The sequence below is a fragment of the Hippopotamus amphibius genome, chromosome 5 (genome assembly GCF_030028045.1).
Source record: "Hippopotamus amphibius kiboko isolate mHipAmp2 chromosome 5, mHipAmp2.hap2, whole genome shotgun sequence".
NCBI lineage: Eukaryota > Metazoa > Chordata > Mammalia > Artiodactyla > Hippopotamidae > Hippopotamus > Hippopotamus amphibius.
Window position 1 is genome coordinate 63,424,729 of NC_080190.1, and position 15,958 is coordinate 63,440,686.

General features: G+C 38.0%; 1 protein-coding gene across 5 annotated transcripts in view; it reads left to right on the plus strand.

Annotated features, from left to right (window-relative positions):
- Positions 1 to 606: 606 nt before the first annotated feature.
- Positions 607 to 15,958, plus strand: part of P4HA1 (prolyl 4-hydroxylase subunit alpha 1) — a 75,729-nt gene continuing 60,377 nt past the window's right edge. For 3 of the 5 annotated variants that reach the window (XM_057737134.1, XM_057737135.1, XM_057737132.1), the window contains exon 1: positions 607 to 860. The gene's annotated coding sequence lies outside the window, so the exon portion shown is untranslated. Of the gene's footprint in view, positions 861 to 4,231; positions 4,409 to 15,958 lie in introns of all 5 variants that reach the window. The other 2 variants (XM_057737133.1, XM_057737131.1) reach the window with 2 other exon arrangements.

Sequence of the window (15,958 nt, forward strand, 5' to 3'; positions counted from 1 at the left end):
TGCTAAGTGCTTTACATACATTATGTCTAATCCTCACAACAATGAGGTTAGGTACTACGAGATACCCACCCTCATTCTCATTTTGCAGATGAGGAAACAGAGCGCTAAATGCCCAAAGTTTTACCGGACTGAGCCGGAAATTGAACCCAGAAAATCCCCGGGGCGCGCAGTCCATTATCTACTGATAAAGTATAAAGATGGGCGATAGAGAGCGTAGGTGAGAGAGGGAGGTTTGTTAAGCAAAACGCCTCAGGGCCAAGACAGCTGCGATACCAAGACAGGATGTACTGTGTTATTTTGCACGCGAAACTTTTCTGCTTTATTTTCTACGCTTCCCTGTTCCTCTTCTCACATTTAGGATATTCCCTCGCTGCTGGTTTCGTCGCTCAGGCCTGAGGCTGATTCCAAAATTCAGGCGCTAAACGACGTGCTGAAAGAAGCAGGGGCAAACCCGATGTAACCACGGTGACGGTGGCGTGGCGAGATCCCCGCGCAGGCGCATTACATCCCAGGCCCTCCAGCCGGCCCCTCCTCTCGACCTCAGACTCCACGGGCTGGTGGGGAGTCCGGGGCGTGGGGCGTGGAGCGTGGGGCGTGGGCTGCGGGTGGGGGCGGAGAGGGCCGCGGCTGGGCGCCTGCGCAGACGGCGGGACGCTGGTGTGATAGAGCTCACGTAGCGAGGGTTGCAGTCGCCGCCTCTTCAGCGCAGCCGTCGCAGCCTGGAGGTTATAAAAGGGCTAACTGGCTCCCTCTGCTGCCCAGTCGCGCCGCCAGCTGGCTGAGGGAAGGGGTTAGGTAGCCGGCGGAGCGCAGGCGACCAGGGACTGAAGAACGCGCAGCCCTCCGGTGCCACTTCGCAGGTGAGGCGCTCCTCCGATCTTGCGGACTGAGGCTGTCTGTAGTCCTTGGGCGGCCGTGGCCCCTCTCAGGTGGCTCTGGTGGTCTGGTCCCTGCCCCCTCTCATAGTGTGGCTCGGGGCCGGGGCGGGAGGGGGCTCCCCCCCAGTTGACTGCTACTGCCTCATTGCCTTCTCGTCTGGATACCCGGCCCCTCGCCCTGCGTCCCACGTCCCCTGGGTGCCCCAGAGGCCCTTCTACCCTCCTCCGTGCTCCCCTTCCCACCGCCTCCCAGATTGGCGCCCCCGACTATTGGGTCTGCGGCAGCCTCAGTCTCCGCCCCGGGGACCAGCACTTTCTTGAATATTCCTTCCTGGGGAGGAATCACCGTGTTGAGTTTTCCGAGCTTCTCTCCTACCTGGTCCTCCCTACAAAGCTGAGGGGTACACGAGGGTTTTCGGCCTCCACAGCAGCAGATGCTTAGCATGTCGCCCTGGGGAGCGGTTTTTAAAGCTTAGAAGCGACGCTGAAGTGCTCAGGCATTTTTATCCTGCCGCGGAGTCGTGGGGTCTGGGGAGCGGACCTAGCCGGGGAAGTTCAGGCTTCACTCATCTGTTGCGCGCAGCGGCGCTGCTAGAGCCGCTGGAGGTAGCCCCGGGCGGCGAGTTTCGGGCGGCTTGGTTGAGGAAGTTGGCTGACAGATCTTCCAGTCAACTGGGAAGCTAGTCTTCTTCCTTCCTTCTTCTGCCACATACATTTTTTAAAGGCACATGAACTTCTCCCCTCCCCCTCTCTTTCTCTCAGCCGAGTTTGCTGCTTTTAAAAGTCCACATCAGTAAATCGAACTCTGTGGTTGTGTGAGAACTTTGAGTTTAGTTACGTGGATTGCCCCCAGCTGTATGTTTTAAAGAGGAGAATGGTTCCATAAGTATGAGACCATTTCAATCAGTTTTTAGACACTAACAACTTAGGCGTTCTGGATAGAGTAGATAAGCCTTGGAATTTTGCACTGTTTGCTTTAAGAAAGGGTTGAAGAAGAAGCTAGGTCTCCTTTTAGGAATTGACCTAAAAGGCCAGAGAGGCTTGCCAATTTCAACTTAACTGTTTCTGGTTTCTCTGAGAGCTGTGGCTCTTGGACTTTCCCTTGGAAGGCACTCTGAAAGGATGAAATAGCAGCTACTGAGTGGGGGAAGGGAAAAGACGTGGCAGCAGCAGTGTTCTTTCATCAACTTTTGCCTTTTTTTTGTTCTGCAAAGAAACGCATTTCCCCTTTTAGATTTAGATGTAGCTTATGAATGAGGCTAGTCTTTTCCTAAAATAATCCGATGAAATATTCAGTCCTCATAGCAAGAACACTGGAATTTAATTTATAAAACATTTAAAAGGGGTTTTTCTGATCAAGTATCTATGGAAAAAATGGAAACGTTAAGCAGGAAATATTTAAGAAGCTGAAAGTGAACAGTCTTGAATAAGGTTTTTTTGCCTTGATTTAAAATTTAAGTAGACATTCAGTGATTTTTCTTTAACTTTGACTTTTAGCCTGCCAATGTAACTTCTAAATCTTAACGATGAACTTCAGATTTTACTTTTTCTTTCTGTGGGAAGCAAAGGTTTTATCACCTTAGAAAGTCATGTCAGTTTTGGTTTTGGTACATTATACCTTAAGTCCTGTCAGTATTTTAGATGGCTGATGGCAAATGATTCTTACAGATTTAACATAGTTACTAGGAAAAGGACCGATTTGTGCCTTTAGGTGAATAATGCTATTTCCTTTGACATCTTAAAATGAATTTTATTTTGAAGTACTGAAAATCAGGGATTTTGGTAAGCGGATAATTATATTGACCATTTTGTATTTTGGTAACGAAAGTAGTAAAAAAAAAAAAAAAAGATGAAAAATGTGTACAACTTTTAATTATTGCAGAAAAATGTAAACAGTGTAAAAGACTATTGAAAAAAGAAAGCTTTATATTACCAGAGTAGTTCAGGTTGTTGCAGGTGAATCTTGGCTTTTTGGTAAAGAGATGGTAACCTTTTCTAATACTGGAGAGTGGGTTGTATACTGACAAGCAGTATCTTTTATAGGGCAAATATTTTCCAGGCATGCAGCCAAAGAGCCTGTGAGCTTTCACTTCTGCGGAAGGAATACCTTATTTTATTTAGCAGTTATCAACTGGGGGGAATATAGTTACATCTCTTAGATTTGAAAAGTGTCCCTGTGAGATACATAATAGTAGTTCTCAACCTATTTTGAGATCATGAAGTCCATTGAGAATCTGATAGGTGTGGACCATGGGTCCGAAAATACAAGTACACACATCTGCATGGAAGTTTACCATTTATAGATATTCTCTCCCTCCACAAGTGCATCTGTAAACTCTAAAACCCTAACCCTATAAGAGTTATGGAGTAAAGACGTCTAGTTATCTTAAGGCAGGATTTCTTGAATATTTTTGAAAATTAATCTGGGCTTGTAAGTCTGACTGGACTTGACTTTATAGATGACCCTAATAAACTTTTGCTAGAAGTGTTTTTAACAAAAGTGAATAAGTTGGTTGGAGAATTGTTGAATTGCTAAATTGCCTGGGCAATTATATATCATATTGGCCTCCCCCATTCCCTTATATATTGCAATGTATCTTTGGTTCTGTTCTGAAAGTGGAAAATACTTGAAGGTAAAGAAAAATAAATTGCACAGGCCCTTGGCATTACACTTTATTGGTCTTCTTACAGTGAGATTTTGAATCTTACAATTATATCATAATGGTGTGTGTGTGTATGTATGTATAATAAATGAATATATGAGACAAGCCAAATAAAGTGTTTATGTGTATTTGTGAAGGCTTCATTAGTTAAAGCTTCATTCGTGTTTCTACTCAATGAAATTTATTTGTATAAATTAAAGCTATCCTCTCATTAGTTTTCTTCTAGCCAAATATTGTGCTTCAGTAAAAACTATTGAAACTCAAAGGACTTTATTAAGGTTACTCCAACAGTTTTGAACTTGATATAATGAAAAACATTCCTTTTCCTGATGTTGCTTTGGACGATCAGTATGACCATTAGTATATTTGGTTGTACTCTGGCAAAAAGTACAGTATAGAGATTCATGCTTCTTCATCGTTGTCATCAGTGAACGAGTGCTATCTTGGACCTCTTCCCCTTCTTGCTTAATGTTTTATATAAATGTGTCCATGTTTTGGTTTACATATTTTTCATTTAAATAGTGATAGTATAATATATCAAATTAATACACTCAGCCTTTCTCTCTTGCTGGGCATTTGCGCTATTTCTTCATTATAAGTAGAGTGAAAAGAAGGTGGTGATTTAGTGGTTTATTTTTTCTACCTGTTTAGCTGCAGTAAACTTTAACCATTTCCATTTTACAAATAAAGAAACTGAGGCTCCAGGAAGTCAAGTAATTTGCCCAAGAATTAGTAGTCAACGGTGAACATTGATATGAAGCATCAAATAGAAGAATATCTCCTGTTATGCATGTCCATAGTGAAGAAATGGATTCTATAAGCATGTAAAAATTTTGGGAGAAGATGCTTTTGTAAAGTTTCTGGGAAGTAAGTAATAGAAATGGAAACATGTAAAGTATTAATCACTAATTTTCGGATGCCTATTTTTTTTAAAGGGCTAACTTTTTATTTTTATTTATTTATTTATTTGGCTGTATTGAGTCTTCATTGCTACTTTCTCTAGTTGTGGCAAGCGGGGGCTTCTCTTGTTGCGGAGCACGGGCTCTAGGCCTGTGGGCTTCAGTAGTTGTGGCTTACGGGCTTAGTTCCTCCGTGGTGTGTGGGGTCCTCCCAGTTCACAGATTGAACCCGTGTCCTCTGTATTGGCAGGCAGGTTCTCAACCACTGCGCCACCAGGGAAGTCCCAGGTGTCTATTTTAATCTGTTTTCTGAATATATATTTTTAAGATTTTTCACCTCAGTACCTAGCTCTATTTCCCTAATAATTTCTCAAGCTTTTCAACCATGAATTGTTTTCTGAAAAATCCTAAGAATTTCCATTACGAAGGGAAATTTGTGTACAAAGTCTGTTTAGTTTTAGAGAATGAGAGAAATTATCCTGAAGGTGTTTTCCTTGATTCTATATTGTCATCATTAAGTATTAACATCTGTTATTGTGTTCTGAATATTGTGCTGGAAGAATCATTATAACATCGTGTTTGAATTAACATACAGAATGGAGGACAGCTATATAGATTTATGTGCTTAATTGTTTTATTTGACAGTGTTTAGTAAATATTGATTAACTGATTTTAAGTAGGCTCAAGACTTCTCTTACACTCTAATCTTACATTAACTGGATTTGCAGGTCTAATTCTTTCAAACAAATGTTCAATAAATGATTATTTTAGTATTTCTTAAACACTAAGTTGTTGAATTTAGGACCTCAGAGCATTACCTGCTGTATACATATGGCCTTTGTTCTTACCCCCTTATTCCAATAACCTCCCCCTTTTTTTAAACCCAGGCAAGATTTTATTCCTATTCAAAAGTTGCATGAAGACATTCTCAAACTTGCATACTCTCAAATTTACCAGTCTTTAAACCTCAAAGATGTTTTGAGACTAGATCTCAATTTACTATGTTTGAATAAAAAAATCTTAAGTAATGATATTTTTGAACAGTAATCATAGTTTCCAAGTGGTAGTGTTTTATAAGTAAATAAAAACACCAATGTATGACATAAGGGTGATTACTAATAAATTAAAATAATTGGTATATTGTAACAACTTTATTGAGGTATAATATACAGTAAACTGCACATATTTATAGTATGCAATTGGTAAGTTTTGACAAAACTGTATACCCATGAGATTGTCAATACTGTCAAGATAGGGAACCTATTCAACACCCTCAAGAGTTTCCTCATGACTCTTTGTAATCCCTCCCTCCTGCTCCTTCCTGCCCTTTCCTCATCTGCAGGTAACCATTGATCTTTTTTGTGACACAAGATTTGTTTGTATTTTCTAGAGTTTTCTGTAAATGGACTCATATAGTATGTACTTTTTGTGGGAGAGGGGTTGTCTGGCTTCTTACACTCAGTATAATTATTTTGAAATTCATCCATGTTGTTATGTTTTCTTTCCTTTTTATTGTTGAGTAGTATTACATTGTATGGATATACCACAAAACTTTTTTTTGTTTAGGTGCTAATTGATGGACATTTGGGTTGTTTCCAGCTTCTAACTATTGTAAATAAAACTGCTTTGAGCAGTCACATATAAATCTTTGGAGGAATATATACTTTCTTTTCTCTTGCATAAATATGTAGGAGTGGAATAGCCACATATGTGATAGGGAAATATTTTTTCCCAGACTGTGGCTTGTCTTCATTCTTTTAACAGTGTGTTTCAGAGAGCAGGAACTGTCTCTAATCGTGGACAGAATGTCTGTGCAGAAAATCTGAAAGATTGTTCAGAACTTGATCTAATAAGTGAATTCTGCAAGGTTGTAGGACAGGTCAATCATATAACAATCAGTTGTATTTCGGTATAATAACAATGAACAATTGAAAATTAAAATTTAAAAGTACCATCTCAATAGCACCAAAACCTATAAAATATTTAGTATCAGCTTTACAAGACATGTGAAAGATTTGTATAATGAAAATTATAAGACACTGATGGGAGAAACTAAAGACTGAAACAAATGGAGAGATATGCCACATTTATGGATTGGAAGACTAAATATTGTTAAGATAACCATTTGTCCTGAGCTGATCTATAGATTTAATGCAATTCCAGTCCAAATCACAGCAGGATTTCTTACAGAAAGTAACAAGCTGATTCTAAAATTGATGTGGAGAAACAAAGGAACTAGAAAAAGGTAAAACAATTTTGAAACAGAACAAAAAAGTTGGGAGACTCCTGATTTCAACTTATTATATCGCTATAGTATTCAAGAGTAAAGATAGAGAAAAGATAGACATATAGATCAGTGCAACAAAATAGAGAATTCAGACACACAAAATGGTCAGTTCATTTTTGACAAGGGTAGTAAGGCAATTCAGTAGAGAAAGGATAATCTGAAATAGGTGGATGTTCATATGCCAAAAAACTCTGTCTTATTTGGGCATCTGATATCTTCTGTTGGACACTGGGCAGCTCCTTGCCCAGGAATTTATATAAATGTTGGCACAGATGACACGAAGGCACCAGTGGGTATGAAATATGAAATAAAGTTTACTCACACAGTCGACTGCAAAAGGATTCCCCAAGGAGAGGTCTTAGGTTTAGTCCAGAATGAAGCAAAAGTGAAGCAGCGTGGTTGAGTTTAATTTTTATTGTGGCTAGAAGGAGTGTGATAGTTCCCATGTGTGAGATTTACAATACATGGTTTTAGCTTCCCACTGATACCCAAGGAGGGAATGGCTGGGCTTTCTTACTGACTTATCCAGATGTGGGCAAAAGAGAGAGGGAAGTGGGGATTTAAGGCAATCAGCACTCAAACATCAGAATAGAATATTTTTCTTTCTTACAGCCTCAGTGCAAAAATTCCTCACAGTCTAGGCAAAAACTAGTTCAAAATGGTTCATAGACCCTGAGATAAGACCTAAAGCTAGAAAATAAGTTGAAAATATAAGACAAAGTCTTTTTGACCTTGGATCAGGCACAGATTTTTAAAATATTTTAAAATATTTATGTGTGTATGTATATATTTATGTATGTAGGCTGTGCCAGGTCTTAGTTTTAGTACGCGGGTTCTTCGTTGCAGCATGTGGGATCTTGTTTTTAGTTGCAGCACGCGGACTTCTTAGTTGTGGCATGCATGCAGGATCTAGTTCCCTGACCAGGGATCGAACCTGAACCCCCCTGCATTGCGAGTGCAGAGTCTTACCCACTGGATCACCAGGGAAGTCCCCAGGCAAAGGTTTTTTTTAAATCACCAAAAAATTAGACACCAAAAGCATGATCCATAAATGAATAAATTGATAAATTCAGCTTCATCAAAATTAAGAACTTCTGCTGTTTGAGATAGTGTTATGAGAGTGAGAACACAAGTCACAGACTGGGAGTTAATATTCCCCTATCACATATCTGACAAAAGACTTGTATCTAGAATATATAAAGAACTCACAAAATGCAATAGTAAGTGAAAAACCTAATTAAAAATTTGACAACAGATTTAAGTAGAAACTTTACCAAAAAAGGCATATGGACAGCAAATAAATATACCAAAAGATATTAAACATTGTTAGTAATTGCAGAATTGCAAATTAAAACCACAGTGAGATACCAGTATACGCTTAGTGAGAAAATTAAGATGTTAAGAAAAATGAAGGAAAAAAAGGAAAAATAACAATAACAATACTAAATGCTGTTGAGAATGTGGAGCAGTTGGAGCTTTCATCCATTGCTGATGGCAATGCAAATGGTATAGTGACTTTAACATTTGGCAGTTCTTTATAAAGGTAAACATATGCTTACTGTACCACCCATTATTCCAACTTCTAGTTCTACCTAGTGAAATGAGAATTTATGTTGATTTATTTTTTTTTGAACAGCTTTATTGAGATGTAATTCACATACCATACCGTTTACCTCTTGAAGTGTACAATTCAGTGGCTTTTAATACATGCAGAGTCGTGTAACCATCACAACAATCAATTTTAGTACTTTTTTTTAATTATTCCAAAAAGAAACCCCAGATCCATTAGCAATCACTCTCCTTCCCGTCCCCCAGCCCTAGGCAACCACTAACATACTTTTTATGTCTGTAGATTTTTTCACTTAGCATACTGTTTTTGAGGTTCATTTGTGTTGTAGCTTGTATCAGTCCTTCATTTCTTTTTATGGCCAAATAACATTCCATAATATGATTATATCATATTTTGTTTGTTCATTCATCATTTGATGGACATTTGTGTTTCTACCTTTTTGGCTACTATTAACAATGCTGCTATGAACATTCATGTACAAATATTTCTGTGGATATGTGCTTTCATTTGTTTTGGGTATAGACCTAGTAGTGGAATTGTTGGGTCATATGGTAATTCTGTGTTTAACTTTTTTTAGGAACTGAATAACTGTTTTCCAAAGTAGCTACACCATTTTACATTCCCATCAGCAATATATGAGAGTTCCAGTTTCTTCACATCCTTGTCAACACTTTTCTTTTTCACTGTAGCTATCCTAGGGGCTGTGAAGAGGTATCTCACTGTGGCATTTGATTTGCATTTACATAATGACTAATGATGTTGAGTGTTTTTTCATGTACTTTTTGGCCATTTGTATATTCTTTGGAGAAATGTCTCTTCAAATCCTTTTCCCATTTGAAAAACGGATTATTTTTATTTTTGTTGTTGAGTTCTAAGAGTTCTGTATATATTCTGGGTATTAAACTTTTTTTTTAATTAATTAATTTATTGGCTGTGTTGGGTCCTTGTTGCTGCACACAGGCGTTCTCTAGTTACTGTGAGCGGTGGCTGCTCTTCATTGTGGTGCATGGGCTCCTCATTGCAGTGGCTTCTCTTGTTGCGGAGCATGGGCTCTAGGTGCATGGGCTGCAGTAGTTGCGGCACCTGGGCTCAACAGATGTGGCTCACAGGCTCTAGAGCACAGGCTCAATAGTTGTGGCAGCTCAATAGTTGTGGCTCACAGGCTCTAGAGCACAGACAGGCTCAATAGTTGTGGCGCACAGGCTTAGTTGTTCTGCGGCATGTGGGATCTTCCTGGAGCAGGGATGGAACCCCTGTCCCCTGCATTGGCAGATGGATTCTTAACCACTGCACCACTTAGGAAGGTGCCTGTATTACACCTTAGATACAGATATGGTTTATAATTTTTTCCCTTTCTGTGCATTGTCTTTCCACTTTCCTGAAGGACAAAAGTTTTAAATTTTGATGAAGTCCGATTTAATTTTTTCCTTGGCTTCTTGTGCTTTGTGTCATACGTAAGAAGCTATTGCCTAGGTGTTATGTCTAATTGCCTAATCAAAGTTATGAAGGTTTACACCTCTTTTTCTCCTAAGAGGTTTATAGTTTTAAATTTTGAAATATTCTTTGATACATTTTGAGTTAATTTTAGGGTCAATTTAAAGTTTTCTTAAGTTTATTCCCAAGTAATTAACATATTTGTTGCTGTTGCAAATGAGAATTTTTCTGTTGCTTCCTGTGATTGGTTTGTGTTTTGTATGAAAGGGTCCTTTTCTAAGGGGAATGCTGTTTCTTTCTAAATAATAATTTTTCAAGTGGTATAGCTTGCTTTAAAAATTCAGTCTTTAATGAAGTTTCATTGAAACTTCTGAAAGCTCTGCTTTTGGAATAGTTTGCTTCACCACATATTCCTTATTTAAGCTTAAAAAATCTAAAATGCATATTGTACAAGATTTTATTTTCCACTTGTATCCTAAGGGTGGCGAAGACACTACAGTTGCCTTATCAGGACTTCAAAAATAGATGCAGTTTGTTTTGGAGCAAAAGGGATTTGATGGTGATATTATGCCAACTAGTAGAGGTGTGGAGTCGATCATTTGGATTTTGCTAACTCGGTCTATGATTTGAATTTTTCTCTTCACTTTAGTGCTACTTTGACTTTGTTTTTTAGCTTGCTTATTTGTTTATAGAAATAGAAAATTTCTATTAAAAATGTTTATTAAAATGCAGAAATTGAGTGAAGAGAATTGACTGTGATCCCAACCCACAGAAGTTGTTAACATTTTTTTGTTAATTACTACATAAAGTTTTAAACTTTCTACGTGTATATCCAAGTATATTCTTTAAACTTAGAAATAGGCTTTAAACTTTCCCATATTTATATTTAGCACTCTCCAAATTAGAAAACAAGCCTTGTTTGAAGAGTTTTATCTCTAAAGAATTGCTGCCTTTTGTATTAGTGCTGTTTTTTAATATGTATAATTTAATGTTTACTTCTTTTCCTTCTTCCCTTCCACTGCCTCTGTCCACTTTCTTGTTCCACTCAAATTCCTAAATTATAAAGACTGTGAATCTGTTTGCTAGTAGATTGTGCTGCTTGGTCCTCCTCACTGCCTTAGCCCAGGGTTGAGGTTGCCTGGACTTCTCACAGTTCTCCAATTCTTTTCTTTTCCATGTCCCTTGAGACACCCTTGGCAACACTCGAGCTCTTGCCCCATGTCCAAAAGTAACGTGTCTTAAGTGTCTTCAATATGTCAGGCATTGTCCAAGGCACTTTGATCTGAAGTACTGCTGAATTTTTTTTTTCTGTTGTGCAGTGAGGTGTGAGGGATCTTAGTGCCCTGACCGGGCATTGAACCCATGCAGTGGAAGCACAGAGTCTTAACCACTAGACTGCCAGGGAAGTCCCTGCTCATTTTTTATTACTGGCGGTGGTCAAGTTTGGCCTCATATTTGATACCTTACTTTTTGCTTATTCTGCTTCCCGTTAAAGGACCACCAAATAAAAATGGATGTTATTGATAAATTTTACTAAATTGCAGGGCTCTTAGTATCACTTACGTAAATTTTTTTTCTATCCTGGGAACAAGAGTCCTGACCTTTTATCCTATATTAGGAAATGTATGCATTGCTAACTAAAGTGTTTGAAATAGTTGAGAGGTATACTATACAGTTTAAAATACACGATTTAAAAGTCAGTGAAGAATGGCACCATTTTAATTATAAATAAAATTTATTTCTTTTTCAAACCTTCCCCTCAGCCTACATTTGTTTGTTTATAAAAATATTTATTTATTTATTTATTTGGCTGTGCAGAGTCTTAGTTGTGACAATGCGGGATCTTTAGTTGTGGCTTTCAGGATCTTTTAGTTGCAGCATGCAGAATCTTTAGTTGTGGCATGTGAACTCTTAGTTGTGGCATGTGGGATCTAGTTCCCTGACCAGGGATTGAACCCGGGCCCCCTGCCTTGTGAGCGTGGAGTCTTAGCCACTGGACCACCAGCGAAGTCTCAGCCTACATTTATTTTTAAAATATTTCTGATTTAGGGGAACTTGACTTTCCTAATTGAAACAGAAACTTTAAACATTGAGTTCAAATTCAGTTGTGAATCCAATTTAAATTTTTTTTAAAAAGTGGGTGAAATCATATTTATTCTTAAACTTTGTATCTCAGATATAGAAGTAGCATGTATTGGATCTCTAAAATTAAAGAAAACATTTAAAAGATCATTCAAAAATATTGCTTTCTGGTACTAGGGAATAGAGAGGGATAAGTATATGAGAATTATTTACCTTATTATTTAGTTTGCCTGTAAAAAATATTAACTACAGGATTGATGAGAGAAACTGTATTAATTAGGACTCTGGGTTAAACAGAAATCCAACTCATATTAGTCCATAATGGAATTTATTTAAATATTGTGGGGATAGGTAGTTGTCTTAACAACAGAGATCAGGAGTGTGATTAAATTTCAAGAATAATTGGAACATCAGAGTGTTTTTTTCTGTCTCTTGCCTGTCTTCCTCTCTGCATTATCTGCGTCATTTTAAAACCCTTCCAGATAAGCTTCACTCACTTGGTACCTGACTTCTCCTGAGCTTTATTTATAAAATGGTTCAGGCATTCAAAGAGTGCCTGCCACTTCTTTCTCAATTTCATTTTCAAATTTTCCAGCAAAGAAGTTTGAATGGCTACTTGGTCAGGGAGAGGTATCATGCTATATAACATGACTGGTAAAACTATAGGGATGAATTAAAGGTAGACTGGAGGAGTAAAACAAGGTAGAAGGCGGGGGGACAGTTTCCAGAAGAAAGAGTAGGGGTGTTCGAGGTGCCGTATAGGGAAAAACAGGTATGTGTTTTTGAAATGATCTTATCTTCAGATTACTTCTGACAGGGAAGACTTTGAACTTTGGAACAACCTCCAAAAGACAGCCTATGTAGCACTTTCAGTTAAGGGCAGTATCTTAATTTAGAGGTTCTTTTCAACTAAATCCTGAACTACTGTTCTGTTGGAATGATGCCAAAGACTGGGTGCACTGCTCAGTTACAGAAAGTTGTGGGAAAGAAGTTAGTATGATTTCTGTTTTTGATCGAAAGGTTGGTCATACCTTTAAAGCACTCATCGATCTGATTTTAAGTATCTACTAGAGATGCATCTCACTCTCTTTGGGAGCAGAAGTATGACTAGAATTCATAGAGTTGAGTTAAAACAAATGGCAATTTACGGAAGGATTATAGGGAAGAAAAGAAATATAACTAGTTCTATTAGTTATCACTCTTAGTTGTCTTGGAAAATCTATCCTGCTTATGTGGAAGAGATACTATCTTGATGTATATACCACATTGCACTGGCCTGAATTAGAAGCCTGAATGTGTGTTGGGCTTTTTCATTGACCATAAAAACTGTCAGAAAGATTAAAGTCTAACACAGATGTCAGGAAAACCAATAGTTGATAATGGAATTTGTATGAGGAAAAATAAACTTAAAGCTGGAGCCCTCTAAAAGTAGGTTTGGAACAGTTATGGAAGGTGTGGAGAGACTGACTGTTACAAGGAGCCTTGTGGAAAATTTTTTGTGTTAGAGAAAGTTTAGATTAGAATAACAAGCGTTCTTTAGTCTGCCCTGTTAATTTTTGAGTGATTTGTCTGGGAAAGACAAACTTAAATGTTGCAGTTTTTTTCTTGGAAGAAAATTATTAGACCAAAAGGCTAATAGAATTATTTGCCAGATGCCCTGTTCTAGTAATCCATTGAGTAATTTAAACATACAGTTCAGTGAATCCTGATAACTCAAAGTCGTAAATATTTACAATATAGTAGAACTGTTTTAAAGTCTGTTCCCAAGTTGCTGCATAGCACAGGGAGATCAACTGGATGCTTGGTGATGACTTAGAAGGGTAAGATAGGGAGGGTGGGAGGGAGACTCAAGAGGGAGGGCATATGGGGATATATGTATAAATAGAGCTGATTCACTTTGTTGTACAGCAGAAACTAACACAACATTGTAAAGCAGTTATACTCCAATAGAAATCTGGGAAAAAAATCTGTTCCTGGGTTTGATTGATCTGTGAGTATGTGGGACTGGACTTTCCTGGAAGACGGACTGTAGGAAAGTTTCAGATAAATAGTACACTTTGCAATTTATTTTTGTCCAGGTCTACCTGAGAATATGTTTCTCAGGTTGTTGTTGTTTCCTTACAGTTTTAAAAATATTATATTCATGCATATCAAACATTGTATGTAATATATGTGTGTTATAAAAATTAGATAATAAACACTCATGAACCTACCATCCAACCAGGAACCAAAATACTATCAGTAATTTATCCATACTGTTTCAGCGCTAAATTTTATTTCAGTATAAGTTTGTCTTTGTAGCTTTGACTGTTCTTTGGCTTTCTTTTCTTTCCTCCTTCCTCCCCTCCCTCTCAGTCTCTGTTTCTCTCCTTCTTTCTCTTTCTTTCGTCTTCTCAGGGATCTGAGATTTACCTTTCTTTTAAAGGAGATCCTCTTTAACCCATTTAAATTCTATTTCAAGCTTGTTGGAGGATTTAGAAAGAAGGCGTTTATATCTTAGTATTTTTGATAAAACCCTAATGTCTTTTGGGATGCTTTACTCTTCATTGTATATAATGATTTGCTTTGCAAGCTGCTAACTGAATGAAGGTGGTAATAAATGGAAGTGGGATATCATAAGTAAAGAAACCATTATGTTTTAAAAACCCATGATTGAAAAAGATATGCTTGCCTATTAACATGTCAGTTAAGGTTTCTGAAAGAATGCGGATGAGACATAGTATTAAAACAGGTTAGAGGAACCATTCCCTTGAGTAATTAGAAATTCAATGACATGTTTCAAAAAATAAGTTGAAGTAAAATGTATTTTAAAGGCAGAGAGCACCTTTTGTGTGATTTCAAGGGATGGTTGTATCTGGTGGTTCTCAAAGTGTGATCTCCAGAGCAGCAGCAGCAGCATCACCTGAAAACTTGCATAAATGATCTAGGTACCTTGACCTTTTAGGTAATCTGATACAGCTAAAGTTTAGAACCACTGCTATGTAGGCTGTCTTCATTTTTATTTACTCGCTTAGGTTGGCATGGTAACTTGGAGTAATGCTGTGACGGTCTGAACTTTCTATTGCAAGTGACAGAAATTCAACTTGAACCAGTTTAAGAAAAAGGGAATTTACAGACTCCCTTAACTGAGTTGGAAGATTATTGGGGTAGCTCACAGATGCAATGCAGTAATTCTAAGAATCAGGGCCGTGGAGCTTATAAAACTGCTTGTCTCTGCATAACTTTGTCCCGTTTATGCATTAGGTTCCTATGTATCCTTGTCAAGTGGGAAAGATGGTCGCAGGCAGCTCCAAATTCACATCCTCTGAGCTTAGCAATTCCAGAAAGAGCTGCTTTTTACCATTTCACAAGCTCACTCTTCAACTGTTATGTTTGTGGGAGAGAGGGTCAATGACTGGCTTAACCTGGGTCCTATGTCTGTTTCTGGGAAGAAGGAGAATAGAAAAGTATGCTACTCTGACAATGTACAATAGTTCACTACTAGGTAGCTGGGTTGCTTTCATATGAGCTTAACAATCTTTGAAGCAGAGAGAGAAATCTAGAGGTTTATAGAGTTAGAAAATGCGACATGCTCAAACATGTTAGCTATCTTATTGTGTTAGTGTGGTTAATGACTTCATTAAAGGCTTATGGTGCCATAATATGGAAGTTGATGTTGTAGGTTTATTATTTTGTATAGGGTTAATTTTTGTCATTATAAAAGTAAATATAATTAGAGAAATGCAAATCAAAGCTGCAATGAGGTACCACCTCACATCTGTCAGAATGGTCATCGTTAAAAAGTCTACAAGGATACGGGGTGTGTGTATAAAGACAGATGATTGCACTTGGTGTACTCCCCCCAAAATAATAAATAAATTAAAAAAAAAAGTCTACAAGGAACAAATGCTGCAGCCGGTGTGAAGAAAAGGGAACCCTCCTACACTGTTGGTGGGAATGTAAGTTAGTGCAGCCACTATGGAAAACAGTGTGGAGATTCCTCAGAAAACTAAAAATACAGTTACCATATGATCCAGCAATCCCATTTCTGGGCATATACCTGCATAAAACTCTAATTAAAAAAGATACATGCACCCCTGTGTTCATAGCAGCACTATTCACAATAGCCAAGACATGGAAGCAATCTAAATGTCCATCGACAGAGG